This window comes from Sardina pilchardus, chromosome 16 (assembly GCF_963854185.1).
Source record: "Sardina pilchardus chromosome 16, fSarPil1.1, whole genome shotgun sequence".
Taxonomy (NCBI): domain Eukaryota; kingdom Metazoa; phylum Chordata; class Actinopteri; order Clupeiformes; family Clupeidae; genus Sardina; species Sardina pilchardus.
This window is the reverse complement of record NC_085009.1, coordinates 3,977,958-4,002,196: the sequence shown is the minus strand read 5'-3', so window position 1 is coordinate 4,002,196 and position 24,239 is coordinate 3,977,958. Positions and strand designations below refer to the sequence as shown.

The 24,239-nt window shown below is 48.4% G+C and overlaps 43 non-coding genes across 43 annotated transcripts; all 43 read left to right on the top strand.

Moving 5' to 3' along the window:
• The first annotated feature begins 324 nt into the window (after positions 1–324).
• Positions 325–406, top strand: trnas-gcu (transfer RNA serine (anticodon GCU)). Its single transcript has one exon. It is a non-coding gene; the product is annotated as a tRNA-Ser (tRNA).
• Positions 407–1,247: 841 nt separating this feature from the next.
• Positions 1,248–1,329, top strand: trnas-gcu (transfer RNA serine (anticodon GCU)). Its single transcript has one exon. It is a non-coding gene; the product is annotated as a tRNA-Ser (tRNA).
• A 135-nt stretch (positions 1,330–1,464) lies between these two features.
• trnas-gcu (transfer RNA serine (anticodon GCU)) lies at positions 1,465–1,546 on the top strand. The gene has a single exon. It is a non-coding gene; the product is annotated as a tRNA-Ser (tRNA).
• Positions 1,547–1,695: 149 nt separating this feature from the next.
• Positions 1,696–1,777, top strand: trnas-gcu (transfer RNA serine (anticodon GCU)). Its single transcript has one exon. It is a non-coding gene; the product is annotated as a tRNA-Ser (tRNA).
• A 162-nt stretch (positions 1,778–1,939) lies between these two features.
• trnas-gcu (transfer RNA serine (anticodon GCU)) lies at positions 1,940–2,021 on the top strand. The gene has a single exon. It is a non-coding gene; the product is annotated as a tRNA-Ser (tRNA).
• A 366-nt stretch (positions 2,022–2,387) lies between these two features.
• Positions 2,388–2,469, top strand: trnas-gcu (transfer RNA serine (anticodon GCU)). Its single transcript has one exon. It is a non-coding gene; the product is annotated as a tRNA-Ser (tRNA).
• A 610-nt stretch (positions 2,470–3,079) lies between these two features.
• trnas-gcu (transfer RNA serine (anticodon GCU)) lies at positions 3,080–3,161 on the top strand. Its single transcript has one exon. It is a non-coding gene; the product is annotated as a tRNA-Ser (tRNA).
• Positions 3,162–3,296: 135 nt separating this feature from the next.
• On the top strand, positions 3,297–3,378 carry trnas-gcu (transfer RNA serine (anticodon GCU)). The gene has a single exon. It is a non-coding gene; the product is annotated as a tRNA-Ser (tRNA).
• A 149-nt stretch (positions 3,379–3,527) lies between these two features.
• On the top strand, positions 3,528–3,609 carry trnas-gcu (transfer RNA serine (anticodon GCU)). Its single transcript has one exon. It is a non-coding gene; the product is annotated as a tRNA-Ser (tRNA).
• A 162-nt stretch (positions 3,610–3,771) lies between these two features.
• On the top strand, positions 3,772–3,853 carry trnas-gcu (transfer RNA serine (anticodon GCU)). The gene has a single exon. It is a non-coding gene; the product is annotated as a tRNA-Ser (tRNA).
• Positions 3,854–3,988: 135 nt separating this feature from the next.
• Positions 3,989–4,070, top strand: trnas-gcu (transfer RNA serine (anticodon GCU)). The gene has a single exon. It is a non-coding gene; the product is annotated as a tRNA-Ser (tRNA).
• A 149-nt stretch (positions 4,071–4,219) lies between these two features.
• Positions 4,220–4,301, top strand: trnas-gcu (transfer RNA serine (anticodon GCU)). The gene has a single exon. It is a non-coding gene; the product is annotated as a tRNA-Ser (tRNA).
• Positions 4,302–4,911: 610 nt separating this feature from the next.
• On the top strand, positions 4,912–4,993 carry trnas-gcu (transfer RNA serine (anticodon GCU)). Its single transcript has one exon. It is a non-coding gene; the product is annotated as a tRNA-Ser (tRNA).
• Positions 4,994–5,128: 135 nt separating this feature from the next.
• Positions 5,129–5,210, top strand: trnas-gcu (transfer RNA serine (anticodon GCU)). The gene has a single exon. It is a non-coding gene; the product is annotated as a tRNA-Ser (tRNA).
• Positions 5,211–5,359: 149 nt separating this feature from the next.
• Positions 5,360–5,441, top strand: trnas-gcu (transfer RNA serine (anticodon GCU)). Its single transcript has one exon. It is a non-coding gene; the product is annotated as a tRNA-Ser (tRNA).
• A 162-nt stretch (positions 5,442–5,603) lies between these two features.
• trnas-gcu (transfer RNA serine (anticodon GCU)) lies at positions 5,604–5,685 on the top strand. The gene has a single exon. It is a non-coding gene; the product is annotated as a tRNA-Ser (tRNA).
• Positions 5,686–6,295: 610 nt separating this feature from the next.
• Positions 6,296–6,377, top strand: trnas-gcu (transfer RNA serine (anticodon GCU)). The gene has a single exon. It is a non-coding gene; the product is annotated as a tRNA-Ser (tRNA).
• A 366-nt stretch (positions 6,378–6,743) lies between these two features.
• Positions 6,744–6,825, top strand: trnas-gcu (transfer RNA serine (anticodon GCU)). The gene has a single exon. It is a non-coding gene; the product is annotated as a tRNA-Ser (tRNA).
• Positions 6,826–7,435: 610 nt separating this feature from the next.
• trnas-gcu (transfer RNA serine (anticodon GCU)) lies at positions 7,436–7,517 on the top strand. The gene has a single exon. It is a non-coding gene; the product is annotated as a tRNA-Ser (tRNA).
• Positions 7,518–7,652: 135 nt separating this feature from the next.
• On the top strand, positions 7,653–7,734 carry trnas-gcu (transfer RNA serine (anticodon GCU)). Its single transcript has one exon. It is a non-coding gene; the product is annotated as a tRNA-Ser (tRNA).
• Positions 7,735–7,883: 149 nt separating this feature from the next.
• On the top strand, positions 7,884–7,965 carry trnas-gcu (transfer RNA serine (anticodon GCU)). The gene has a single exon. It is a non-coding gene; the product is annotated as a tRNA-Ser (tRNA).
• Positions 7,966–8,127: 162 nt separating this feature from the next.
• Positions 8,128–8,209, top strand: trnas-gcu (transfer RNA serine (anticodon GCU)). The gene has a single exon. It is a non-coding gene; the product is annotated as a tRNA-Ser (tRNA).
• Positions 8,210–8,819: 610 nt separating this feature from the next.
• Positions 8,820–8,901, top strand: trnas-gcu (transfer RNA serine (anticodon GCU)). The gene has a single exon. It is a non-coding gene; the product is annotated as a tRNA-Ser (tRNA).
• A 366-nt stretch (positions 8,902–9,267) lies between these two features.
• trnas-gcu (transfer RNA serine (anticodon GCU)) lies at positions 9,268–9,349 on the top strand. The gene has a single exon. It is a non-coding gene; the product is annotated as a tRNA-Ser (tRNA).
• Positions 9,350–9,484: 135 nt separating this feature from the next.
• On the top strand, positions 9,485–9,566 carry trnas-gcu (transfer RNA serine (anticodon GCU)). Its single transcript has one exon. It is a non-coding gene; the product is annotated as a tRNA-Ser (tRNA).
• Positions 9,567–9,715: 149 nt separating this feature from the next.
• On the top strand, positions 9,716–9,797 carry trnas-gcu (transfer RNA serine (anticodon GCU)). Its single transcript has one exon. It is a non-coding gene; the product is annotated as a tRNA-Ser (tRNA).
• A 162-nt stretch (positions 9,798–9,959) lies between these two features.
• trnas-gcu (transfer RNA serine (anticodon GCU)) lies at positions 9,960–10,041 on the top strand. The gene has a single exon. It is a non-coding gene; the product is annotated as a tRNA-Ser (tRNA).
• Positions 10,042–10,407: 366 nt separating this feature from the next.
• Positions 10,408–10,489, top strand: trnas-gcu (transfer RNA serine (anticodon GCU)). The gene has a single exon. It is a non-coding gene; the product is annotated as a tRNA-Ser (tRNA).
• A 610-nt stretch (positions 10,490–11,099) lies between these two features.
• On the top strand, positions 11,100–11,181 carry trnas-gcu (transfer RNA serine (anticodon GCU)). Its single transcript has one exon. It is a non-coding gene; the product is annotated as a tRNA-Ser (tRNA).
• Positions 11,182–11,316: 135 nt separating this feature from the next.
• trnas-gcu (transfer RNA serine (anticodon GCU)) lies at positions 11,317–11,398 on the top strand. Its single transcript has one exon. It is a non-coding gene; the product is annotated as a tRNA-Ser (tRNA).
• Positions 11,399–11,547: 149 nt separating this feature from the next.
• trnas-gcu (transfer RNA serine (anticodon GCU)) lies at positions 11,548–11,629 on the top strand. The gene has a single exon. It is a non-coding gene; the product is annotated as a tRNA-Ser (tRNA).
• A 162-nt stretch (positions 11,630–11,791) lies between these two features.
• Positions 11,792–11,873, top strand: trnas-gcu (transfer RNA serine (anticodon GCU)). The gene has a single exon. It is a non-coding gene; the product is annotated as a tRNA-Ser (tRNA).
• Positions 11,874–12,008: 135 nt separating this feature from the next.
• Positions 12,009–12,090, top strand: trnas-gcu (transfer RNA serine (anticodon GCU)). Its single transcript has one exon. It is a non-coding gene; the product is annotated as a tRNA-Ser (tRNA).
• Positions 12,091–12,239: 149 nt separating this feature from the next.
• Positions 12,240–12,321, top strand: trnas-gcu (transfer RNA serine (anticodon GCU)). The gene has a single exon. It is a non-coding gene; the product is annotated as a tRNA-Ser (tRNA).
• An 854-nt stretch (positions 12,322–13,175) lies between these two features.
• trnas-gcu (transfer RNA serine (anticodon GCU)) lies at positions 13,176–13,257 on the top strand. Its single transcript has one exon. It is a non-coding gene; the product is annotated as a tRNA-Ser (tRNA).
• Positions 13,258–20,905: 7,648 nt separating this feature from the next.
• trnas-gcu (transfer RNA serine (anticodon GCU)) lies at positions 20,906–20,987 on the top strand. Its single transcript has one exon. It is a non-coding gene; the product is annotated as a tRNA-Ser (tRNA).
• A 379-nt stretch (positions 20,988–21,366) lies between these two features.
• Positions 21,367–21,448, top strand: trnas-gcu (transfer RNA serine (anticodon GCU)). The gene has a single exon. It is a non-coding gene; the product is annotated as a tRNA-Ser (tRNA).
• An 841-nt stretch (positions 21,449–22,289) lies between these two features.
• Positions 22,290–22,371, top strand: trnas-gcu (transfer RNA serine (anticodon GCU)). The gene has a single exon. It is a non-coding gene; the product is annotated as a tRNA-Ser (tRNA).
• A 135-nt stretch (positions 22,372–22,506) lies between these two features.
• Positions 22,507–22,588, top strand: trnas-gcu (transfer RNA serine (anticodon GCU)). The gene has a single exon. It is a non-coding gene; the product is annotated as a tRNA-Ser (tRNA).
• Positions 22,589–22,737: 149 nt separating this feature from the next.
• Positions 22,738–22,819, top strand: trnas-gcu (transfer RNA serine (anticodon GCU)). The gene has a single exon. It is a non-coding gene; the product is annotated as a tRNA-Ser (tRNA).
• A 162-nt stretch (positions 22,820–22,981) lies between these two features.
• Positions 22,982–23,063, top strand: trnas-gcu (transfer RNA serine (anticodon GCU)). Its single transcript has one exon. It is a non-coding gene; the product is annotated as a tRNA-Ser (tRNA).
• A 366-nt stretch (positions 23,064–23,429) lies between these two features.
• Positions 23,430–23,511, top strand: trnas-gcu (transfer RNA serine (anticodon GCU)). The gene has a single exon. It is a non-coding gene; the product is annotated as a tRNA-Ser (tRNA).
• Positions 23,512–23,673: 162 nt separating this feature from the next.
• On the top strand, positions 23,674–23,755 carry trnas-gcu (transfer RNA serine (anticodon GCU)). The gene has a single exon. It is a non-coding gene; the product is annotated as a tRNA-Ser (tRNA).
• The last annotated feature ends 484 nt before the right edge of the window (positions 23,756–24,239 follow it).

Genomic DNA, 24,239 nt, shown 5'->3' with positions numbered 1-24,239 from the left:
GGATATTTTGGGCCTCACTTCATGAAAGTCACATGAGTTTCAGTTTTTCTGTCCTTGTTGGGAATTCTGACCTATTTTGTCGAAAAAAAATAGCCATGTGCATAAGTGACGAGGTGGCCGAGTGGTTAAGGCGATGGACTGCTAATCCATTGTGCTCTTCACGCGTGGGTTCGAATCCCATCCTCGTCGTTTGCATCCGCACAGCGGCTCTCCCTCTTTCCAATGTGACAGGGTCGTATTTTCTGACCTCTCACAATTGCTCCTACGTTATCGGCAACCACAATGCCTTTCCGGTGGAAAACTTTCCAATAAAGCTGCCCCAGTGACGAGGTGGCCGAGTGGTTAAGGCGATGGACTGCTAATCCATTGTGCTCTGCACGCGTGGGTTCGAATCCCATCCTCGTCGCTTGCATCTGCACAGGGGGTCTCCATCTTTCTATTGTGACAGTATTGTCAAGGGTTGTATTTTCTGACCTCTCACAACTGTGCCAACACAATCAGCAACCTCAACCAACACCTATCTGTTGGAAAACTTTCCAATGCAGCTGACACAGTGACGAGGTGGCCGAGTGGTTAAGGCGATGGACTGCTAATCCATTGTACTCTGCACGCGTGGGTTCGAATCCCATCCTCATCGGGCACATCCGTAAGGAGGGTGTACTCTCCTTCTAAGATGAGAGTTTTGTCGGAGGGGATATTTTGGGCCTCACTTCATGAAAGTCACATGAGTTTCAGTTTTTCTGTCCTTGTTGGGAATTCTGACCTATTTTGTCGAAAAAAAATAGCCATGTGCATAAGTGACGAGGTGGCCGAGTGGTTAAGGCGATGGACTGCTAATCCATTGTGCTCTTCACGCGTGGGTTCGAATCCCATCCTCGTCGTTTGCATCCGCACAGCGGCTCTCCCTCTTTCCAATGTGACAGGGTCGTATTTTCTGACCTCTCACAATTGCTACTACGTTATCGGCAACCACAATGCCTTTCCGGTGGAAAACTTTCCAATAAAGCTGCCCCAGTGACGAGGTGGCCGAGTGGTTAAGGCGATGGACTGCTAATCCATTGTGCTCTGCACGCGTGGGTTCGAATCCCATCCTCATCGCTTGCATCTGCACAGGGGGTCTCCATCTTTCTATTGTGACAGTATTGTCAAGGGTTGTATTTTCTGACCTCTCACAACTGTGCCAACATAATCAGCAACCTCAACCAACACCTATCTGTTGGAAAACTTTCCAATGCAGCTGACCCAGTGACGAGGTGGCCGAGTGGTTAAGGCGATGGACTGCTAATCCATTGTGCTCTGCACGCGTGGGTTCGAATCCCATCCTCGTCGTTTGCATCCGCACAGCGGCTCTCCCTCTTTCCAATGTGACAGGGTCGTATTTTCTGACCTCTCACAATTGCTCCTACGTTATCGGCAACCACAATGCCTTTCCGGTGGAAAACTATCCAATAAAGCTGCCCCAGTGACGAGGTGGCCGAGTGGTTAAGGCGATGGACTGCTAATCCATTGTGCTCTGCACGCGTGGGTTCGAATCCCATCCTCGTCGTTTGCATCTGCACAGGGGGTCTCCCTCTTTCTATTGTGACAGTATTGTCAAGGGTTGTATTTTCTGACCTCTCACAACTGTGCCAACATAATCAGCAACCTCAACCAACACCTATCTCTTGGAAAACTTTCCAATGCAGCTGACCCAGTGACGAGGTGGCCGAGTGGTTAAGGCGATGGACTGCTAATCCATTGTGCTCTGCACGCGTGGGTTCGAATCCCATCCTCGTCGGGCACATCCGTAAGGAGGGTGTACTCTCCTTCCAAGATGAGAGTTTTGTCGGAGGGGATATTTTGGGCCTCACTTCATGAAAGTCACATGAGTTTCAGTTTTTCTGTCCTTGTTGGGAATTCTGACCTATTTTGTCGAAAAAAAATAGCCATGTGCATAAGTGACGAGGTGGCCGAGTGGTTAAGGCGATGGACTGCTAATCCATTGTGCTCTGCACGCGTGGGTTCGAATCCCATCCTTGTCGTTTTCATCCGCACAGCGGCTCTCCCTCTTTCCAATGTGACAGGGTCGTATTTTCTGACCTCTCACAATTGCTCCTACTTTATCGGCAACCACAATGCCTTTCCGGTGGAAAACTTTCCAATAAAGCTGCCCCAGTGACGAGGTGGCCGAGTGGTTAAGGCGATGGACTGCTAATCCATTGTGCTCTGCACGCGTGGGTTCGAATCCCATCCTCATCGCTTGCATCTGCACAGGGGGTCTCCATCTTTCTATTGTGACAGTATTGTCAAGGGTTGTATTTTCTGACCTCTCACAACTGTGCCAACATAATCAGCAACCTCAACCAACACCTATCTGTTGGAAAACTTTCCAATGCAGCTGACCCAGTGACGAGGTGGCCGAGTGGTTAAGGCGATGGACTGCTAATCCATTGTGCTCTGCACGCGTGGGTTCGAATCCCATCCTCGTCGGGCACATCCGTAAGGAGGTTGTACTCTCCTTCTAAGATGAGAGTTTTGTCGGAGGGGATATTTTGGGCCTCACTTCATGAAAGTCACATGAGTTTCAGTTTTTCTGTCCTTGTTGGGAATTCTGACCTATTTTGTCGAAAAAAAATAGCCATGTGCATAAGTGACGAGGTGGCCGAGTGGTTAAGGCGATGGACTGCTAATCCATTGTGCTCTTCACGCGTGGGTTCGAATCCCATCCTCGTCGTTTGCATCCGCACAGCGGCTCTCCCTCTTTCCAATGTGACAGGGTCGTATTTTCTGACCTCTCACAATTGCTACTACGTTATCGGCAACCACAATGCCTTTCCGGTGGAAAACTTTCCAATAAAGCTGCCCCAGTGACGAGGTGGCCGAGTGGTTAAGGCGATGGACTGCTAATCCATTGTGCTCTGCACGCGTGGGTTCGAATCCCATCCTCATCGCTTGCATCTGCACAGGGGGTCTCCATCTTTCTATTGTGACAGTATTGTCAAGGGTTGTATTTTCTGACCTCTCACAACTGTGCCAACATAATCAGCAACCTCAACCAACACCTATCTGTTGGAAAACTTTCCAATGCAGCTGACCCAGTGACGAGGTGGCCGAGTGGTTAAGGCGATGGACTGCTAATCCATTGTGCTCTGCACGCGTGGGTTCGAATCCCATCCTCGTCGTTTGCATCCGCACAGCGGCTCTCCCTCTTTCCAATGTGACAGGGTCGTATTTTCTGACCTCTCACAATTGCTCCTACGTTATCGGCAACCACAATGCCTTTCCGGTGGAAAACTATCCAATAAAGCTGCCCCAGTGACGAGGTGGCTGAGTGGTTAAGGCGATGGACTGCTAATCCATTGTGCTCTGCACGCGTGGGTTCGAATCCCATCCTCGTCGTTTGCATCTGCACAGGGGGTCTCCCTCTTTCTATTGTGACAGTATTGTCAAGGGTTGTATTTTCTGACCTCTCACAACTGTGCCAACATAATCAGCAACCTCAACCAACACCTATCTGTTGGAAAACTTTCCAATGCAGCTGACCCAGTGACGAGGTGGCCGAGTGGTTAAGGCGATGGACTGCTAATCCATTGTGCTCTGCACGCGTGGGTTCGAATCCCATCCTCGTCGGGCACATCCGTAAGGAGGGTGTACTCTCCTTCCAAGATGAGAGTTTTGTCGGAGGGGATATTTTGGGCCTCACTTCATGAAAGTCACATGAGTTTCAGTTTTTCTGTCCTTGTTGGGAATTCTGACCTATTTTGTCGAAAAAAAATAGCCATGTGCATAAGTGACGAGGTGGCCGAGTGGTTAAGGCGATGGACTGCTAATCCATTGTGCTCTGCACGCGTGGGTTCGAATCCCATCCTCGTCGTTTGCATCCGCACAGCGGCTCTCCCTCTTTCCAATGTGACAGGGTCGTATTTTCTGACCTCTCACAATTGCTCCTACGTTATCGGCAACCACAATGCCTTTCCGGTGGAAAACTTTCCAATAAAGCTGCCCCAGTGACGAGGTGGCCGAGTGGTTAAGGCGATGGACTGCTAATCCATTGTGCTCTGCACGCGTGGGTTCGAATCCCATCCTCGTCGCTTGCATCTGCACAGGGGGTCTCCATCTTTCTATTGTGACAGTATTGTCAAGGGTTGTATTTTCTGACCTCTCACAACTGTGCCAACACAATCAGCAACCTCAACCAACACCTATCTGTTGGAAAACTTTCCAATGCAGCTGACACAGTGACGAGGTGGCCGAGTGGTTAAGGCGATGGACTGCTAATCCATTGTGCTCTGCACGCGTGGGTTCGAATCCCATCCTCGTCGGGCACATCCGTAAGGAGGGTGTACTCTCCTTCTAAGATGAGAGTTTTGTCGGAGGGGATATTTTGGGCCTCACTTCATGAAAGTCACATGAGTTTCAGTTTTTCTGTCCTTGTTGGGAATTCTGACCTATTTTGTCGAAAAAAAATAGCCATGTGCATAAGTGACGAGGTGGCCGAGTGGTTAAGGCGATGGACTGCTAATCCATTGTGCTCTTCACGCGTGGGTTCGAATCCCATCCTCGTCGTTTGCATCCGCACAGCGGCTCTCCCTCTTTCCAATGTGACAGGGTCGTATTTTCTGACCTCTCACAATTGCTCCTACTTTATCGGCAACCACAATGCCTTTCCGGTGGAAAACTTTCCAATAAAGCTGCCCCAGTGACGAGGTGGCCGAGTGGTTAAGGCGATGGACTGCTAATCCATTGTGCTCTGCACGCGTGGGTTCGAATCCCATCCTCATCGCTTGCATCTGCACAGGGGGTCTCCATCTTTCTATTGTGACAGTATTGTCAAGGGTTGTATTTTCTGACCTCTCACAACTGTGCCAACATAATCAGCAACCTCAACCAACACCTATCTGTTGGAAAACTTTCCAATGCAGCTGACCCAGTGACGAGGTGGCCGAGTGGTTAAGGCGATGGACTGCTAATCCATTGTGCTCTGCACGCGTGGGTTCGAATCCCATCCTCGTCGTTTGCATCCGCACAGCGGCTCTCCCTCTTTCCAATGTGACAGGGTCGTATTTTCTGACCTCTCACAATTGCTTCTACGTTATCGGCAACCACAATGCCTTTCCGGTGGAAAACTATCCAATAAAGCTGCCCCAGTGACGAGGTGGCCGAGTGGTTAAGGCGATGGACTGCTAATCCATTGTGCTCTGCACGCGTGGGTTCGAATCCCATCCTCGTCGTTTGCATCTGCACAGGGGGTCTCCCTCTTTCTATTGTGACAGTATTGTCAAGGGTTGTATTTTCTGACCTCTCACAACTGTGCCAACATAATCAGCAACCTCAACCAACACCTATCTCTTGGAAAACTTTCCAATGCAGCTGACCCAGTGACGAGGTGGCCGAGTGGTTAAGGCGATGGACTGCTAATCCATTGTGCTCTGCACGCGTGGGTTCGAATCCCATCCTCGTCGGGCACATCCGTAAGGAGGGTGTACTCTCCTTCCAAGATGAGAGTTTTGTCGGAGGGGATATTTTGGGCCTCACTTCATGAAAGTCACATGAGTTTCAGTTTTTCTGTCCTTGTTGGGAATTCTGACCTATTTTGTCGAGAAAAAATAGCCATGTGCATAAGTGACGAGGTGGCCGAGTGGTTAAGGCGATGGACTGCTAATCCATTGTGCTCTGCACGCGTGGGTTCGAATCCCATCCTCGTCGTTTTCATCCGCACAGCGGCTCTCCCTCTTTCCAATGTGACAGGGTCGTATTTTCTGACCTCTCACAATTGCTCCTACTTTATCGGCAACCACAATGCCTTTCCGGTGGAAAACTTTCCAATAAAGCTGCCCCAGTGACGAGGTGGCCGAGTGGTTAAGGCGATGGACTGCTAATCCATTGTGCTCTGCACGCGTGGGTTCGAATCCCATCCTCATCGCTTGCATCTGCACAGGGGGTCTCCATCTTTCTATTGTGACAGTATTGTCAAGGGTTGTATTTTCTGACCTCTCACAACTGTGCCAACATAATCAGCAACCTCAACCAACACCTATCTGTTGGAAAACTTTCCAATGCAGCTGACCCAGTGACGAGGTGGCCGAGTGGTTAAGGCGATGGACTGCTAATCCATTGTGCTCTGCACGCGTGGGTTAGAATCCCATCCTCGTCGGGCACATCAGTAAGGAGGGTGTACTCTCCTTCCAAGATGAGAGTTTTGTCGGAGGGGATATTTTGGGCCTCACTTCATGAAAGTCACATGAGTTTCAGTTTTTCTGTCCTTGTTGGGAATTCTGACCTATTTTGTCGAAAAAAAATAGCCATGTGCATAAGTGACGAGGTGGCCGAGTGGTTAAGGCGATGGACTGCTAATCCATTGTGCTCTGCACGCGTGGGTTCGAATCCCATCCTCGTCGTTTGCATCCGCACAGCGGCTCTCCCTCTTTCCAATGTGACAGGGTCGTATTTTCTGACCTCTCACAATTGCTCCTACGTTATCGGCAACCACAATGCCTTTCCGGTGGAAAACTTTCCAATAAAGCTGCCCCAGTGACGAGGTGGCCGAGTGGTTAAGGCGATGGACTGCTAATCCATTGTGCTCTGCACGCGTGGGTTCGAATCCCATCCTCATCGCTTGCATCTGCACAGGGGGTCTCCATCTTTCTATTGTGACAGTATTGTCAAGGGTTGTATTTTCTGACCTCTCACAACTGTGCCAACATAATCAGCAACCTCAACCAACACCTATCTGTTGGAAAACTTTCCAATGCAGCTGACCCAGTGACGAGGTGGCCGAGTGGTTAAGGCGATGGACTGCTAATCCATTGTGCTCTGCACGCGTGGGTTCGAATCCCATCCTCGTCGGGCACATCCGTAAGGAGGGTGTACTCTCCTTCTAAGATGAGAGTTTTGTCGGAGGGGATATTTTGGGCCTCACTTCATGAAAGTCACATGAGTTTCAGTTTTTCTGTCCTTGTTGGGAATTCTGACCTATTTTGTCGAAAAAAAATAGCCATGTGCATAAGTGACGTGGTGGCCGAGTGGTTAAGGCGATGGACTGCTAATCCATTGTGCTCTTCACGCGTGGGTTCGAATCCCATCCTCGTCGTTTGCATCCGCACAGCGGCTCTCCCTCTTTCCAATGTGACAGGGTCGTATTTTCTGACCTCTCACAATTGCTACTACGTTATCGGCAACCACAATGCCTTTCCGGTGGAAAACTTTCCAATAAAGCTGCCCCAGTGACGAGGTGGCCGAGTGGTTAAGGCGATGGACTGCTAATCCATTGTGCTCTGCACGCGTGGGTTCGAATCCCATCCTCATCGCTTGCATCTGCACAGGGGGTCTCCATCTTTCTATTGTGACAGTATTGTCAAGGGTTGTATTTTCTGACCTCTCACAACTGTGCCAACATAATCAGCAACCTCAACCAACACCTATCTGTTGGAAAACTTTCCAATGCAGCTGACCCAGTGACGAGGTGGCCGAGTGGTTAAGGCGATGGACTGCTAATCCATTGTGCTCTGCACGCGTGGGTTCGAATCCCATCCTCGTCGTTTGCATCCGCACAGCGGCTCTCCCTCTTTCCAATGTGACAGGGTCGTATTTTCTGACCTCTCACAATTGCTCCTACGTTATCGGCAACCACAATGCCTTTCCGGTGGAAAACTATCCAATAAAGCTGCCCCAGTGACGAGGTGGCCGAGTGGTTAAGGCGATGGACTGCTAATCCATTGTGCTCTGCACGCGTGGGTTCGAATCCCATCCTCGTCGTTTGCATCTGCACAGGGGGTCTCCCTCTTTCTATTGTGACAGTATTGTCAAGGGTTGTATTTTCTGACCTCTCACAACTGTGCCAACATAATCAGCAACCTCAACCAACACCTATCTCTTGGAAAACTTTCCAATGCAGCTGACCCAGTGACGAGGTGGCCGAGTGGTTAAGGCGATGGACTGCTAATCCATTGTGCTCTGCACGCGTGGGTTCGAATCCCATCCTCGTCGGGCACATCCGTAAGGAGGGTGTACTCTCCTTCCAAGATGAGAGTTTTGTCGGAGGGGATATTTTGGGCCTCACTTCATGAAAGTCACATGAGTTTCAGTTTTTCTGTCCTTGTTGGGAATTCTGACCTATTTTGTCGAAAAAAAATAGCCATGTGCATAAGTGACGAGGTGGCCGAGTGGTTAAGGCGATGGACTGCTAATCCATTGTGCTCTGCACGCGTGGGTTCGAATCCCATCCTCGTCGTTTTCATCCGCACAGCGGCTCTCCCTCTTTCCAATGTGACAGGGTCGTATTTTCTGACCTCTCACAATTGCTCCTACTTTATCGGCAACCACAATGCCTTTCCGGTGGAAAACTTTCCAATAAAGCTGCCCCAGTGACGAGGTGGCCGAGTGGTTAAGGCGATGGACTGCTAATCCATTGTGCTCTGCACGCGTGGGTTCGAATCCCATCCTCATCGCTTGCATCTGCACAGGGGGTCTCCATCTTTCTATTGTGACAGTATTGTCAAGGGTTGTATTTTCTGACCTCTCACAACTGTGCCAACATAATCAGCAACCTCAACCAACACCTATCTGTTGGAAAACTTTCCAATGCAGCTGACCCAGTGACGAGGTGGCCGAGTGGTTAAGGCGATGGACTGCTAATCCATTGTGCTCTGCACGCGTGGGTTAGAATCCCATCCTCGTCGGGCACATCAGTAAGGAGGGTGTACTCTCCTTCCAAGATGAGAGTTTTGTCGGAGGGGATATTTTGGGCCTCACTTCATGAAAGTCACATGAGTTTCAGTTTTTCTGTCCTTGTTGGGAATTCTGACCTATTTTGTCGAAAAAAAATAGCCATGTGCATAAGTGACGAGGTGGCCGAGTGGTTAAGGCGATGGACTGCTAATCCATTGTGCTCTGCACGCGTGGGTTCGAATCCCATCCTCGTCGTTTGCATCCGCACAGCGGCTCTCCCTCTTTCCAATGTGACAGGGTCGTATTTTCTGACCTCTCACAATTGCTCCTACGTTATCGGCAACCACAATGCCTTTCCGGTGGAAAACTTTCCAATAAAGCTGCCCCAGTGACGAGGTGGCCGAGTGGTTAAGGCGATGGACTGCTAATCCATTGTGCTCTGCACGCGTGGGTTCGAATCCCATCCTCATCGCTTGCATCTGCACAGGGGGTCTCCATCTTTCTATTGTGACAGTATTGTCAAGGGTTGTATTTTCTGACCTCTCACAACTGTGCCAACATAATCAGCAACCTCAACCAACACCTATCTGTTGGAAAACTTTCCAATGCAGCTGACCCAGTGACGAGGTGGCCGAGTGGTTAAGGCGATGGACTGCTAATCCATTGTGCTCTGCACGCGTGGGTTCGAATCCCATCCTCGTCGTTTGCATCCGCACAGCGGCTCTCCCTCTTTCCAATGTGACAGGGTCGTATTTTCTGACCTCTCACAATTGCTCCTACGTTATCGGCAACCACAATGCCTTTCCGGTGGAAAACTATCCAATAAAGCTGCCCCAGTGACGAGGTGGCCGAGTGGTTAAGGCGATGGACTGCTAATCCATTGTGCTCTGCACGCGTGGGTTCGAATCCCATCCTCGTCGTTTGCATCTGCACAGGGGGTCTCCCTCTTTCTATTGTGACAGTATTGTCAAGGGTTGTATTTTCTGACCTCTCACAACTGTGCCAACATAATCAGCAACCTCAACCAACACCTATCTCTTGGAAAACTTTCCAATGCAGCTGACCCAGTGACGAGGTGGCCGAGTGGTTAAGGCGATGGACTGCTAATCCATTGTGCTCTGCACGCGTGGGTTCGAATCCCATCCTCGTCGGGCACATCCGTAAGGAGGGTGTACTCTCCTTCCAAGATGAGAGTTTTGTCGGAGGGGATATTTTGGGCCTCACTTCATGAAAGTCACATGAGTTTCAGTTTTTCTGTCCTTGTTGGGAATTCTGACCTATTTTGTCGAAAAAAAATAGCCATGTGCATAAGTGACGAGGTGGCCGAGTGGTTAAGGCGATGGACTGCTAATCCATTGTGCTCTGCACGCGTGGGTTCGAATCCCATCCTTGTCGTTTTCATCCGCACAGCGGCTCTCCCTCTTTCCAATGTGACAGGGTCGTATTTTCTGACCTCTCACAATTGCTCCTACTTTATCGGCAACCACAATGCCTTTCCGGTGGAAAACTTTCCAATAAAGCTGCCCCAGTGACGAGGTGGCCGAGTGGTTAAGGCGATGGACTGCTAATCCATTGTGCTCTGCACGCGTGGGTTCGAATCCCATCCTCATCGCTTGCATCTGCACAGGGGGTCTCCATCTTTCTATTGTGACAGTATTGTCAAGGGTTGTATTTTCTGACCTCTCACAACTGTGCCAACATAATCAGCAACCTCAACCAACACCTATCTGTTGGAAAACTTTCCAATGCAGCTGACCCAGTGACGAGGTGGCCGAGTGGTTAAGGCGATGGACTGCTAATCCATTGTGCTCTGCACGCGTGGGTTCGAATCCCATCCTCGTCGGGCACATCCGTAAGGAGGTTGTACTCTCCTTCTAAGATGAGAGTTTTGTCGGAGGGGATATTTTGGGCCTCACTTCATGAAAGTCACATGAGTTTCAGTTTTTCTGTCCTTGTTGGGAATTCTGACCTATTTTGTCGAAAAAAAATAGCCATGTGCATAAGTGACGAGGTGGCCGAGTGGTTAAGGCGATGGACTGCTAATCCATTGTGCTCTTCACGCGTGGGTTCGAATCCCATCCTCGTCGTTTGCATCCGCACAGCGGCTCTCCCTCTTTCCAATGTGACAGGGTCGTATTTTCTGACCTCTCACAATTGCTACTACGTTATCGGCAACCACAATGCCTTTCCGGTGGAAAACTTTCCAATAAAGCTGCCCCAGTGACGAGGTGGCCGAGTGGTTAAGGCGATGGACTGCTAATCCATTGTGCTCTGCACGCGTGGGTTCGAATCCCATCCTCATCGCTTGCATCTGCACAGGGGGTCTCCATCTTTCTATTGTGACAGTATTGTCAAGGGTTGTATTTTCTGACCTCTCACAACTGTGCCAACATAATCAGCAACCTCAACCAACACCTATCTGTTGGAAAACTTTCCAATGCAGCTGACCCAGTGACGAGGTGGCCGAGTGGTTAAGGCGATGGACTGCTAATCCATTGTGCTCTGCACGCGTGGGTTCGAATCCCATCCTCGTCGTTTGCATCCGCACAGCGGCTCTCCCTCTTTCCAATGTGACAGGGTCGTATTTTCTGACCTCTCACAATTGCTCCTACGTTATCGGCAACCACAATGCCTTTCCGGTGGAAAACTATCCAATAAAGCTGCCCCAGTGACGAGGTGGCTGAGTGGTTAAGGCGATGGACTGCTAATCCATTGTGCTCTGCACGCGTGGGTTCGAATCCCATCCTCGTCGTTTGCATCTGCACAGGGGGTCTCCCTCTTTCTATTGTGACAGTATTGTCAAGGGTTGTATTTTCTGACCTCTCACAACTGTGCCAACATAATCAGCAACCTCAACCAACACCTATCTGTTGGAAAACTTTCCAATGCAGCTGACCCAGTGACGAGGTGGCCGAGTGGTTAAGGCGATGGACTGCTAATCCATTGTGCTCTGCACGCGTGGGTTCGAATCCCATCCTCGTCGGGCACATCCGTAAGGAGGGTGTACTCTCCTTCCAAGATGAGAGTTTTGTCGGAGGGGATATTTTGGGCCTCACTTCATGAAAGTCACATGAGTTTCAGTTTTTCTGTCCTTGTTGGGAATTCTGACCTATTTTGTCGAAAAAAAATAGCCATGTGCATAAGTGACGAGGTGGCCGAGTGGTTAAGGCGATGGACTGCTAATCCATTGTGCTCTGCACGCGTGGGTTCGAATCCCATCCTCGTCGTTTGCATCCGCACAGCGGCTCTCCCTCTTTCCAATGTGACAGGGTCGTATTTTCTGACCTCTCACAATTGCTCCTACGTTATCGGCAACCACAATGCCTTTCCGGTGGAAAACTTTCCAATAAAGCTGCCCCAGTGACGAGGTGGCCGAGTGGTTAAGGCGATGGACTGCTAATCCATTGTGCTCTGCACGCGTGGGTTCGAATCCCATCCTCGTCGCTTGCATCTGCACAGGGGGTCTCCATCTTTCTATTGTGACAGTATTGTCAAGGGTTGTATTTTCTGACCTCTCACAACTGTGCCAACACAATCAGCAACCTCAACCAACACCTATCTGTTGGAAAACTTTCCAATGCAGCTGACACAGTGACGAGGTGGCCGAGTGGTTAAGGCGATGGACTGCTAATCCATTGTGCTCTGCACGCGTGGGTTCGAATCCCATCCTCGTCGGGCACATCCGTAAGGAGGGTGTACTCTCCTTCTAAGATGAGAGTTTTGTCGGAGGGGATATTTTGGGCCTCACTTCATGAAAGTCACATGAGTTTCAGTTTTTCTGTCCTTGTTGGGAATTCTGACCTATTTTGTCGAAAAAAAATAGCCATGTGCATAAGTGACGAGGTGGCCGAGTGGTTAAGGCGATGGACTGCTAATCCATTGTGCTCTTCACGCGTGGGTTCGAATCCCATCCTCGTCGTTTGCATCCGCACAGCGGCTCTCCCTCTTTCCAATGTGACAGGGTCGTATTTTCTGACCTCTCACAATTGCTCCTACTTTATCGGCAACCACAATGCCTTTCCGGTGGAAAACTTTCCAATAAAGCTGCCCCAGTGACGAGGTGGCCGAGTGGTTAAGGCGATGGACTGCTAATCCATTGTGCTCTGCACGCGTGGGTTCGAATCCCATCCTCATCGCTTGCATCTGCACAGGGGGTCTCCATCTTTCTATTGTGACAGTATTGTCAAGGGTTGTATTTTCTGACCTCTCACAACTGTGCCAACATAATCAGCAACCTCAACCAACACCTATCTGTTGGAAAACTTTCCAATGCAGCTGACCCAGTGACGAGGTGGCCGAGTGGTTAAGGCGATGGACTGCTAATCCATTGTGCTCTGCACGCGTGGGTTAGAATCCCATCCTCGTCGGGCACATCAGTAAGGAGGGTGTACTCTCCTTCCAAGATGAGAGTTTTGTCGGAGGGGATATTTTGGGCCTCACTTCATGAAAGTCACATGAGTTTCAGTTTTTCTGTCCTTGTTGGGAATTCTGACCTATTTTGTCGAAAAAAAATAGCCATGTGCATAAGTGACGAGGTGGCCAAGTGGTTAAGGCGATGGACTGCTAATCCATTGTGCTCTGCACGCGTGGGTTCGAATCCCATCCTCGTCGTTTGCATCCGCACAGCGGCTCTCCCTCTTTCCAATGTGACAGGGTCGTATTTTCTGACCTCTCACAATTGCTCCTACGTTATCGGCAACCACAATGCCTTTCCGGTGGAAAACTTTCCAATAAAGCTGCCCCAGTGACGAGGTGGCCGAGTGGTTAAGACATAACAACATTTCCAAAAGCTTTTGGATCCCGCCTAGGAAGTTGCGGTAAGTGATTGCGTCACATCCTGTTTGTACTGCCACTGTTTAGCGTTGTAGCTTGCGGTGCTTCCCCGCTGTTTCCACGTAATCTGTTCATTTTGAACACATTGGGGTTTTATCTACGTATAACTCTACTCTAACCACCTGTGTAGCCAACTCACTTGCTTTTCTTAAAGACGATGCCTCGTCTCGATCCTGTCCCTACCTCTCCTCCTCCTAACGCTCTATGTTGCCCGGCGTGTCACATGCTAGCTTACTCCCCAGCCTCCTTTAGTGGACAAGATACTTGTAATAAATGCAGACGAATAGCTAGCTTGGAGGCGAGGTTAGATGAACTCGAGGGCCGCATCCACACGCTGAATCTGACTAGCAAACAGTTAGCGACAGAATCCCCGGTAAGCTGTGTGGATGCACCAGCCATTAGATCTACAGATAGGCCTACAGATAGCGTAACCATGACAGCCCCCTCGCAGCAGGGGACTAGTCCCTGGGTGACTATTCGGGGACATAAATCCAAACAGAGGCCCACTGCTAACCACCAACCCCTTCACGTTTCTAATCGATTCTCCCCTTTAGCTAGCCAAGATAAACCTGCCTCTCTGGTAATTGGCGCCTCTACTATACGATACGTGAAGCTAACGACTCCATCGGTTATAGTTAATTCAATATCTGGGGCCAGAGCTAACGACATCGAGTCAAATTTGAAAGTGCTGGCTAATGCTAAGCGTAAATATTCAAAAATAGTCATCCACACCGGCACCAACGATGTCCGATTGCGTCAATCGGAGATCACCAAGCAAAACTTTATTTCCGTGTGCAGGTTCGCACAACAGATGTCTGATTCTGTAACTTTCTCTGGACCCATACCCATTAGAAGAGGTGACGAAATGTTCAGCAGAATTTCGGACCTCAACCGCTGGCTGTCAGAGTGGTGTGCCAATAACAATGTGGGCTTCATTGATAATTTTAGCTCCTTCTTGGGGAAGCCTAGACTGTTGAAAAGAGACGGTATCCACCCCACTCCGGAGGGTGCTGTTCTCCTTTCAAGGAACATAGACCATCACCTAACCGAGGCTAGTTCCTGACAAACCAGAGGTTAGTCCAGGCAGCAGAGATATTGTCTTACACAGATCTCTGTCGTCCCAGAGTCACCCAGATAGGTCAACACAGGGCCAAATAGAAAGGGTGTCTGTACCAAAGTTGTCTCGTGCTCGATCCATTAGGGGAATTGATTTTAGCAATCTTATTCAAATAAAAACATCCTCGATTACACAATCCCCCCAAAAAACGCAACTTAGGCTTGCTTTACTTAACATTCGATCATTATCAAGTAAGACCCCCTTGGTTAATGAAATTATTACTGACAACCACATAGATGTAATGTGCCTCACTGAAACCTGGCTTAAACCAGATGAATACCTTCCATTGAATGAGTCCACACCTCCTTCCTATCTAAACCACCATGTACCACGCCATACTGGCAGGGGTGGTGGAGTAGCTACAATTTATCACTCTAGCCTTCTCACATCTCCCAAACCCGCACATAAGCTTACATCTTTTGAAGTCCTAATTCTTAATTTTATACATCCAGACTGGAAAACTAATCTGCCTGTAACCGTGGTCACACTTTATAGACCCCCAGGCCCCTACACTAATTTCCTAGAAGAATTCTCTGATTTTCTTTCCACTTTAGTTGTCCAAACAGAAAAAATACTTATATTGGGTGATTTTAATATTCATATGGATAATGTGAACGATAGTCTCACAATTGCATTCCAATCTCTAATTGACCATCTCGGCTTCTCCCAAAATGTTAATTCACCCACACATCGTCATAACCATACTATTGACCTAGTCTTGTCATATGGCATAAACATAGAAAAGTTAACAATCATACCACAACACCCCACCCTAACTGATCACCATCTAATTACTTTTGAAATGACACTACATTATTTAGTACCTAACTCCACTTACTACTATAGTCGCAGCCTATCTGAAAAAACGACTGCAGACTTTCTAGAACAAATTCCACTAACCCTTTCCACATTTGTGACTCAGGATATATTAGAGGGCCCTTCTCCTAAAACAGAACGTCCTTCCCTTAACTCAACAGAGGTCGATTTACTAACTGGTAATGTAATGAATGCACTACACTCAACCCTAGACTCTGTAGCACCACTCAAAAAGAAAACAAGGAAACAAACAAGACACGCTCCATGGTATACATCAGAGACTAAAACCCTTAAGCAAAAAACACGCAAACTAGAGCAAAAGTGGCGCACCACTAAAATGGAAGTGTTTCGCCAAGCATGGAGAGATAGCCTCATCGCTTACAAACAAGCACTTAACAAGGCCAAGTCAGCTTACTATTCCTCACTGATTGAAGAAAATAAAAACAATACAAAATTTCTTTTTAGCACAATCTCCCGCTTAACGAAGAGCCATAATGAAGTAAGCCAATCTATTCCTTTAAGCTTAGATAGTAATGATTTTATGAACTTTTTTAATGATAAAATTGAAACAATTAGAGTTAAGATCAACAACCAGTCAGTTTCACCAAATACACATACTCCATTGCCAAATAATAGTGAAAACATAACAGAATCACAGATGCAACCTAGCACAACATTTAATTCATTTACACCTATTGACACATTAGAGCTCACCTCCACAATTTCCTCATCAAAATCTGCAACTAGTCTGCTAGACCCTATTCCCACTCACCTTCTTAAGGCCGCCCTCCCCCTCCTCGATAATACGTTACTTCAGATTCTAAATAATTCAATGTTATTAGGACATGTTCCACAGCAGTTTAAGATGTCTGTTATCAAGCCATCACTCAAAAAACCTAGCCTTGACCCTAACATCCTAGCTAACTATAGGCCTATATCTAATCTCCCTTTTATATCAAAAATACTTGAAAAAATAGTATCCAAACAAATTAGCGCCTTCTTACAAACTAACAAAATTCAAGAACTGTACCAATCTGGCTTTAGAGCCCACCACAGTACCGAATCAGCCTTAGTTAAAGTGTTTAATGACCTCCTTATTGCTGCTGATAACGGCTATGCATCAATACTAGTCCTCCTTGACCTCAGTGCTGCTTTTGACACCATAGATCATGACATACTACTCCACAGGCTTGAACATTCCATAGGTATCAAAGACTCTGCACTTGCTTGGTTTAGATCATACCTTACTAACCGCCAACAATTTGTACAGGTCCATAATGAACCATCCTCCCAGACTATGGTTAAATATGGAGTGCCTCAAGGCTCAGTACTAGGGCCCCTATTATTTTCTCTTTATATGCTTCCTCTAGGTTCTATAATTAGAAAACATGGCATTGATTTCCATTCTTATGCAGATGATACACAATTATATATTTCCATAAAGCCAGATGAACCAACCCCGTTAGCCAAACTCAACACATGTCTGAGAGACATAAAAATTTGGATGACTAATAACTTCCTGCTATTGAACTCAGATAAAACAGAAGTTATGGTTTTAGGTCCTAAGAAGTAGGGGTGTAAAAAATAACCGATACGTATCGGTAATCATTCGGAACGTTAACAACGCGAGTGCATCGGTAGGCAAACCCCTGGATCGGTTTAAATGTACTATGAATCGATAGATAAATCGATTTTAAAATGACGAATCGGAAAACTAACGTTACAAGTTATGATAGGCTACTTTCAAAATCGTAAGACCAACCGTGATTTGCTAACACAGCGCCTAGCCTTCTCCAACGAGGGTAGGCCTACTGTAAGTAGCGTCATTGCTAGACAGTGGCAGCAACAAACTTGTCAAGTTTAGTGAAACGCAGATAACGCTGACGTGAACGTGTGTTGCAGTATCCTGAACTAAGACATTCAGTCGTAAGCACAAGCCTCAAAACTAGCTTCAGGCTACAACAAACACCCCTTGTCATCCTCCTGCATTCCCCTTTCCCCGTGTCTCCCCAAATGCTTCGGTGCCTTACTGTATGTTCGGTGCAGGTCTGAAAGTTGACTGAGGAGGGTAGTGCCTACCTGTCATGTGTTGAACGCGGTTCTCACAACGTGCGTTAGTAACCCTCCTTATTTATGAAAGGTAATCCAGACAGACACTCTTTCCCAAGAGCTACAGCTACATCACATATTTCTAAACTATTGTGATTGGTTCAGCAGCTAAGTATAGGGTGATATGAATGTATCTCTATTAATTGGCCGAGTGATTTCGTTTAGAGGCATTTGGCCACGTTCTTATTATCAAAATGTTTGTTCAGTCTTTCAATCCAGTCAATCAAGTCTTTTGGAAAAAAAATAATTAATGACATGCAATTGTAGCCTAACTTTTCTCATGCCAGTTAAAGTAGCAAAAAAAAAAAAAAAAAAAAATCTGCAGTAGCCTATGGAAAATAAAATGAGATTAAGAAATAAGAATATTGCATTTTGGGGCCTATTACTGCATCGTATCGAATCGTATCGCATCGTATCGAATCGCACTGAATCGTTCTGTATTAAACCGCATCGTCTGTGAATCGTATCGTAGCTTTATGAATCGATACGAATCGAATCGTCTTAAAAGGGAGAGATTCACACCCCTACTAAGAAGACTAGGGATATCCTATCCACATCACAGGCTACATATAGTGATCTCTCACTGACCTCATCCACAAGTGTTAAAAATCTAGGAGTTACAATTGATCAAGAACTTCTACTCAATAGTCACATAAAGCAGATCACAAAAACCTCATTTTTCCATTTAAGGAACATTTCAAAGATAAGGAAGTCCTTATCCTTACCAGACGCTGAAAAATTAATCCACGCTTTTGTCACTTCCAGGCTAGACTATTGTAATGCGCTATACGCCGGCTACAATAATACCTGTCTAAAAAGCCTACAGCTTATACAAAACGCAGCTGCTCGCACACTCACTAGGACCAAAAAATATGAACATATTTCCCCCATCCTAGCATCTCTACATTGGTTACCTGTTAAAAGTCGCATTGACTTCAAAATTCTACTTCTCACATACAAAGCCATAAATGGAATAGCACCCGAATATATTAAAGATCTTCTAGTCCCATATAATCCACCTAGACCCTTACGATCACAAAATACTGGACTTCTTGTAATTCCAAGAATTTCAAAAACTACAGTAGGAGGCAGAGCCTTTTGTTACCGCGCACCCCTCCTCTGGAATAATCTTCCTCCCTCAATTCGATTAGCAGACACCCTCCCTATTTTTAAGTCTAGACTTAAAACATATCTCTTTAGTGCTTCCTATAGTTAGGTATGGTGCAGTGTGGAACTTCAACCACCTCAGGGTCTTACTGGAACGGACCACCTCTGCTGTGGGCTTGTGTGACTGGTGCCCCAGTCATGCATTCCATGGTGGCTACTGACCACACCTGATCTGGTGCTGACCACCCTCCACCATGCCTTAGTTATGCTGCTTTAGCATTGTGCTGTCATGGACTTCTTATGTGGCATGCCGTACAACTCCTCTTCTCCCCTCTCCCTCTGTCTCTCTCAACTCTCCCTCTTTCCTTCTCTCCCTGTCCTGTCCTCTATAGTGTAGCGTGGGGGGGAGGGTCCTGCGTGCTGTCTGTTGCGCGTGCGGGCATTTGTTCATTCACTGCGCATGCGGGCTTTTGTCCATTTGCGCCGTTTCGGTCATGGGCCTTCCCCGGATGGGCTTGCGCATCATGTCTGGGCTGCGCGCCTGGGTGGTGTGGCTGGGTGCTCTGGGCCGGTCGGGGTCCGTTCGCGGGTGGCGTTGCTCGTCCGCGGGGGGCCTCCTGTCGCCGTCTGTAGATGGGGGGGGGTGGGGTTCGTGTCGGCTCCATTCGCCAGTGGCTCTGCGTGGGCGTATATTGGCGGTCTGGCTGGGGCATGCAGTCTGATCAGATGTGCACGGCTGTGCATTTAGTGGGATGGGGGGGACGGGGGAGGTGGGAATGCTGGGAGTGGATGGCGGAGGGGAGGGCTGTTGCGGCATTGTATTTGAATTGGCCTCGCGGTCCGGGCCTTCTTGGGGTGGTGTTTCTAGAGTGGAAGTCCAATGGTTTTAACGATTTTAATTACATTACACCAATGTCCAATGATTTTAACGTTTTTAATTACACTACATCGCCTCCCTACGCCTCCCGACCCTGTCAACAGGATGACAGGATGACACGTCCAAAGACATGAAGCATTCTGGACTTTTGCTCTGGGGGCGCTGCTTCCGGGGGGCCTGGGCGGCGGGGCGGATCAGACTGTGTGTCCTGGTCGGGCCGTGGTGTGTGTTCGCGTGGTGTTGTGGTTGGGGTGGGGCTGGCGCGGGCCCCGTTCTCTCTGCTCGCGGATGGTGGTGGGGGGTGTCTGCGGATGGGTGGCGCCGCCTGTGGGCGGACTCTGGCTGGCCATGCTCAGCCATGCTGCTCCGACGCGCGGTTCAGAGGTGGTGTGTGGGTTCGCCTGGGGGGGGGGCATTGGGGGGGGCATTGTGGGTGGGTGGATGTTGCGTGCGTGGTGGGTGGGTGGATGTTTTCATGCGTGGTGGACGATGTGCGGGATGCCTCTTCGGGTTTAACTGGGTAACCTATTCCTACGCACCTGTCCCCTCAAAAGAGGTGTGTAAAAGCGTTTTGTAAACCCTCTATAGTATAACCATTTATATCACCATTGATATACTTATTAATACTTAATATGACTTACAGTAATACTAACACACTCTATTTCTCTTCCCTTTCCCCTATACCTCACCTGTGAGGTAAACTATTACCAGCCATCAACCATCTCTGTGCCTGTCCCTCATCACACCTGAAGTCACATCCCTCTGACTGCCCTACCATAGCCATTGCCTTCGCCATCCCTATGACTGCCCTAACATCGCCTGCTGTGGTTCCTTGCCCGAATCTTTGGCCCTCGGATCCCAGCGACCCATCACCTTCAGAAATAACTAATGGATTACTAATGGACAATTTATTCCCTACACTGGACTATTTGAACTTTCATTGTCATTGTAACTTTCAAACTACAAATGACTGTACTATAACTGACCCAAGGCAGATGGGTTGGGCCCTTGAGTCGTGGGTCTGTCTGAGGTTTCTTCCTATATGTATCTCCAATTTTAGGGAGTTTTTCCTTGCCCCTGTTACTCATGGGCTCTCTTTGAATGTCTAACACTCTGTAAAGCGCCTTGAGACATGTGTAATGTATTGGCGCTCTATAAGCGACATTAAATTGAAATTGAAATTGAAATTAAGGCGATGGACTGCTAATCCATTGTGCTCTGCACGCGTGGGTTCGAATCCCATCCTCATCGCTTGCATCTGCACAGGGGGTCTCCATCTTTCTATTGTGACAGTATTGTCAAGGGTTGTATTTTCTGACCTCTCACAACTGTGCCAACATAATCAGCAACCTCAACCAACACCTATCTGTTGGAAAACTTTCCAATGCAGCTGACCCAGTGACGAGGTGGCCGAGTGGTTAAGGCGATGGACTGCTAATCCATTGTGCTCTGCACGCGTGGGTTCGAATCCCATCCTCGTCGGGCACATCCGTAAGGAGGGTGTACTCTCCTTCTAAGATGAGAGTTTTGTCGGAGGGGATATTTTGGGCCTCACTTCATGAAAGTCACATGAGTTTCAGTTTTTCTGTCCTTGTTGGGAATTCTGACCTATTTTGTCGAAAAAAAATAGCCATGTGCATAAGTGACGAGGTGGCCGAGTGGTTAAGGCGATGGACTGCTAATCCATTGTGCTCTTCACGCGTGGGTTCGAATCCCATCCTCGTCGTTTGCATCCGCACAGCGGCTCTCCCTCTTTCCAATGTGACAGGGTCGTATTTTCTGACCTCTCACAATTGCTCCTACGTTATCGGCAACCACAATGCCTTTCCGGTGGAAAACTTTCCAATAAAGCTGCCCCAGTGACGAGGTGGCCGAGTGGTTAAGGCGATGGACTGCTAATCCATTGTGCTCTGCACGCGTGGGTTCGAATCCCATCCTCGTCGCTTGCATCTGCACAGGGGGTCTCCATCTTTCTATTGTGACAGTATTGTCAAGGGTTGTATTTTCTGACCTCTCACAACTGTGCCAACACAATCAGCAACCTCAACCAACACCTATCTGTTGGAAAACTTTCCAATGCAGCTGACACAGTGACGAGGTGGCCGAGTGGTTAAGGCGATGGACTGCTAATCCATTGTGCTCTGCACGCGTGGGTTCGAATCCCATCCTCATCGGGCACATCCGTAAGGAGGGTGTACTCTCCTTCTAAGATGAGAGTTTTGTCGGAGGGGATATTTTGGGCCTCACTTCATGAAAGTCACATGAGTTTCAGTTTTTCTGTCCTTGTTGGGAATTCTGACCTATTTTGTCGAAAAAAAATAGCCATGTGCATAAGTGACGAGGTGGCCGAGTGGTTAAGGCGATGGACTGCTAATCCATTGTGCTCTTCACGCGTGGGTTCGAATCCCATCCTCGTCGTTTGCATCCGCACAGCGGCTCTCCCTCTTTCCAATGTGACAGGGTCGTATTTTCTGACCTCTCACAATTGCTACTACGTTATCGGCAACCACAATGCCTTTCCGGTGGAAAACTTTCCAATAAAGCTGCCCCAGTGACGAGGTGGCCGAGTGGTTAAGGCGATGGACTGCTAATCCATTGTGCTCTGCACGCGTGGGTTCGAATCCCATCCTCATCGCTTGCATCTGCACAGGGGGTCTCCATCTTTCTATTGTGACAGTATTGTCAAGGGTTGTATTTTCTGACCTCTCACAACTGTGCCAACATAATCAGCAACCTCAACCAACACCTATCTGTTGGAAAACTTTCCAATGCAGCTGTCCCAGTGACGAGGTGGCCGAGTGGTTAAGGCGATGGACTGCTAATCCATTGTGCTCTGCACGCGTGGGTTCGAATCCCATCCTCGTCGTTTGCATCCGCACAGCGGCTCTCCCTCTTTCCAATGTGACAGGGTCGTATTTTCTGACCTCTCACAATTGCTCCTACGTTATCGGCAACCACAATGCCTTTCCGGTGGAAAACTATCCAATAAAGCTGCCCCAGTGACGAGGTGGCCGAGTGGTTAAGGCGATGGACTGCTAATCCATTGTGCTCTGCACGCGTGGGTTCGAATCCCATCCTCGTCGTTTGCATCTGCACAGGGGGTCTCCCTCTTTCTATTGTGACAGTATTGTCAAGGGTTGTATTTTCTGACCTCTCACAACTGTGCCAACATAATCAGCAACCTCAACCAACACCTATCTGTTGGAAAACTTTCCAATGCAGCTGACCCAGTGACGAGGTGGCCGAGTGGTTAAGGCGATGGACTGCTAATCCATTGTGCTCTGCACGCGTGGGTTCGAATCCCATCCTCGTCGGGCACATCCGTAAGGAGGGTGTACTCTCCTTCCAAGATGAGAGTTTTGTCGGAGGGGATATTTTGGGCCTCACTTCATGAAAGTCACATGAGTTTCAGTTTTTCTGTCCTTGTTGGGAATTCTGACCTATTTTGTCGAAAAAAAATAGCCATGTGCATAAGTGACGAGGTGGCCGAGTGGTTAAGGCGATGGACTGCTAATCCATTGTGCTCTGCACGCGTGGGTTCGAATCCCATCCTCGTCGTTTTCATCCGCACAGCGGCTCTCCCTCTTTCCAATGTGACAGGGTCGTATTTTCTGACCTCTCACAATTGCTCCTACTTTATCGGCAACCACAATGCCTTTCCGGTGGAAAACTTTCCAATAAAGCTGCCCCAGTGACGAGGTGGCCGAGTGGTTAAGGCGATGGACTGCTAATCCATTGTGCTCTGCACGCGTGGGTTCGAATCCCATCCTCATCGCTTGCATCTGCACAGGGGGTCTCCATCTTTCTATTGTGACAGTATTGTCAAGGGTTGTATTTTCTGACCTCTCACAACTGTGCCAACATAATCAGCAACCTCAACCAACACCTATCTGTTGGAAAACTTTCCAATGCAGCTGACCCAGTGACGAGGTGGCCGAGCGGTTAAGGCGATGGACTGCTAATCCATTGTGCTCTGCACGCGTGGGTTCGAATCCCATCCTCGTCGGGCACATCCGTAAGGAGGGTGTACTCTCCTTCTAAGATGAGAGTTTTGTCGGAGGGGATATTTTGGGCCTCACTTCATGAAAGTCACATGAGTTTCAGTTTTTCTGTCCTTGTTGGGAATTCTGACCTATTTTGTCGAAAAAAAATAGCCATGTGCATAAGTGACGAGGTGGCCGAGTGGTTAAGGCGATGGACTGCTAATCCATTGTGCCCTGCACGCGTGGGTTCGAATCCCATCCTCGTCGTTTGCATCCGCACAGCGGCTCTCCCTCTTTCCAATGTGACAGGGTCGTATTTTCTGACCTCTCACAATTGCTCCTACGTTATCGGCAACCACAATGCCTTTCCGGTGGAAAACTTTCCAATAAAGCTGCCCCAGTGACGAGATGGCCGAGTGGTTAAGGCGATGGACTGCTAATCCATTGTGCTCTGCACGCGTGGGTTCGAATCCCATCCTCGTCGTTTGCATCTGCACAGGGGGTCTCCCTCTTTCTATTGTGACAGTATTGTCAAGGGTTGTATTTTCTGACCTCTCACAACTGTGCCAACATAATCAGCAACCTCAACCAACACCTATCTGTTGGAAAACTTTCCAATGCAGCTGACCCAGTGACGAGGTGGCCGAGTGGTTAAGGCGATGGACTGCTAATCCATTGTGCTCTGTACGCGTGGGTTCGAATCCCATCCTCGTCGGGCACATCAGTAAGGAGGGTGTACTCTCCTTCCAAG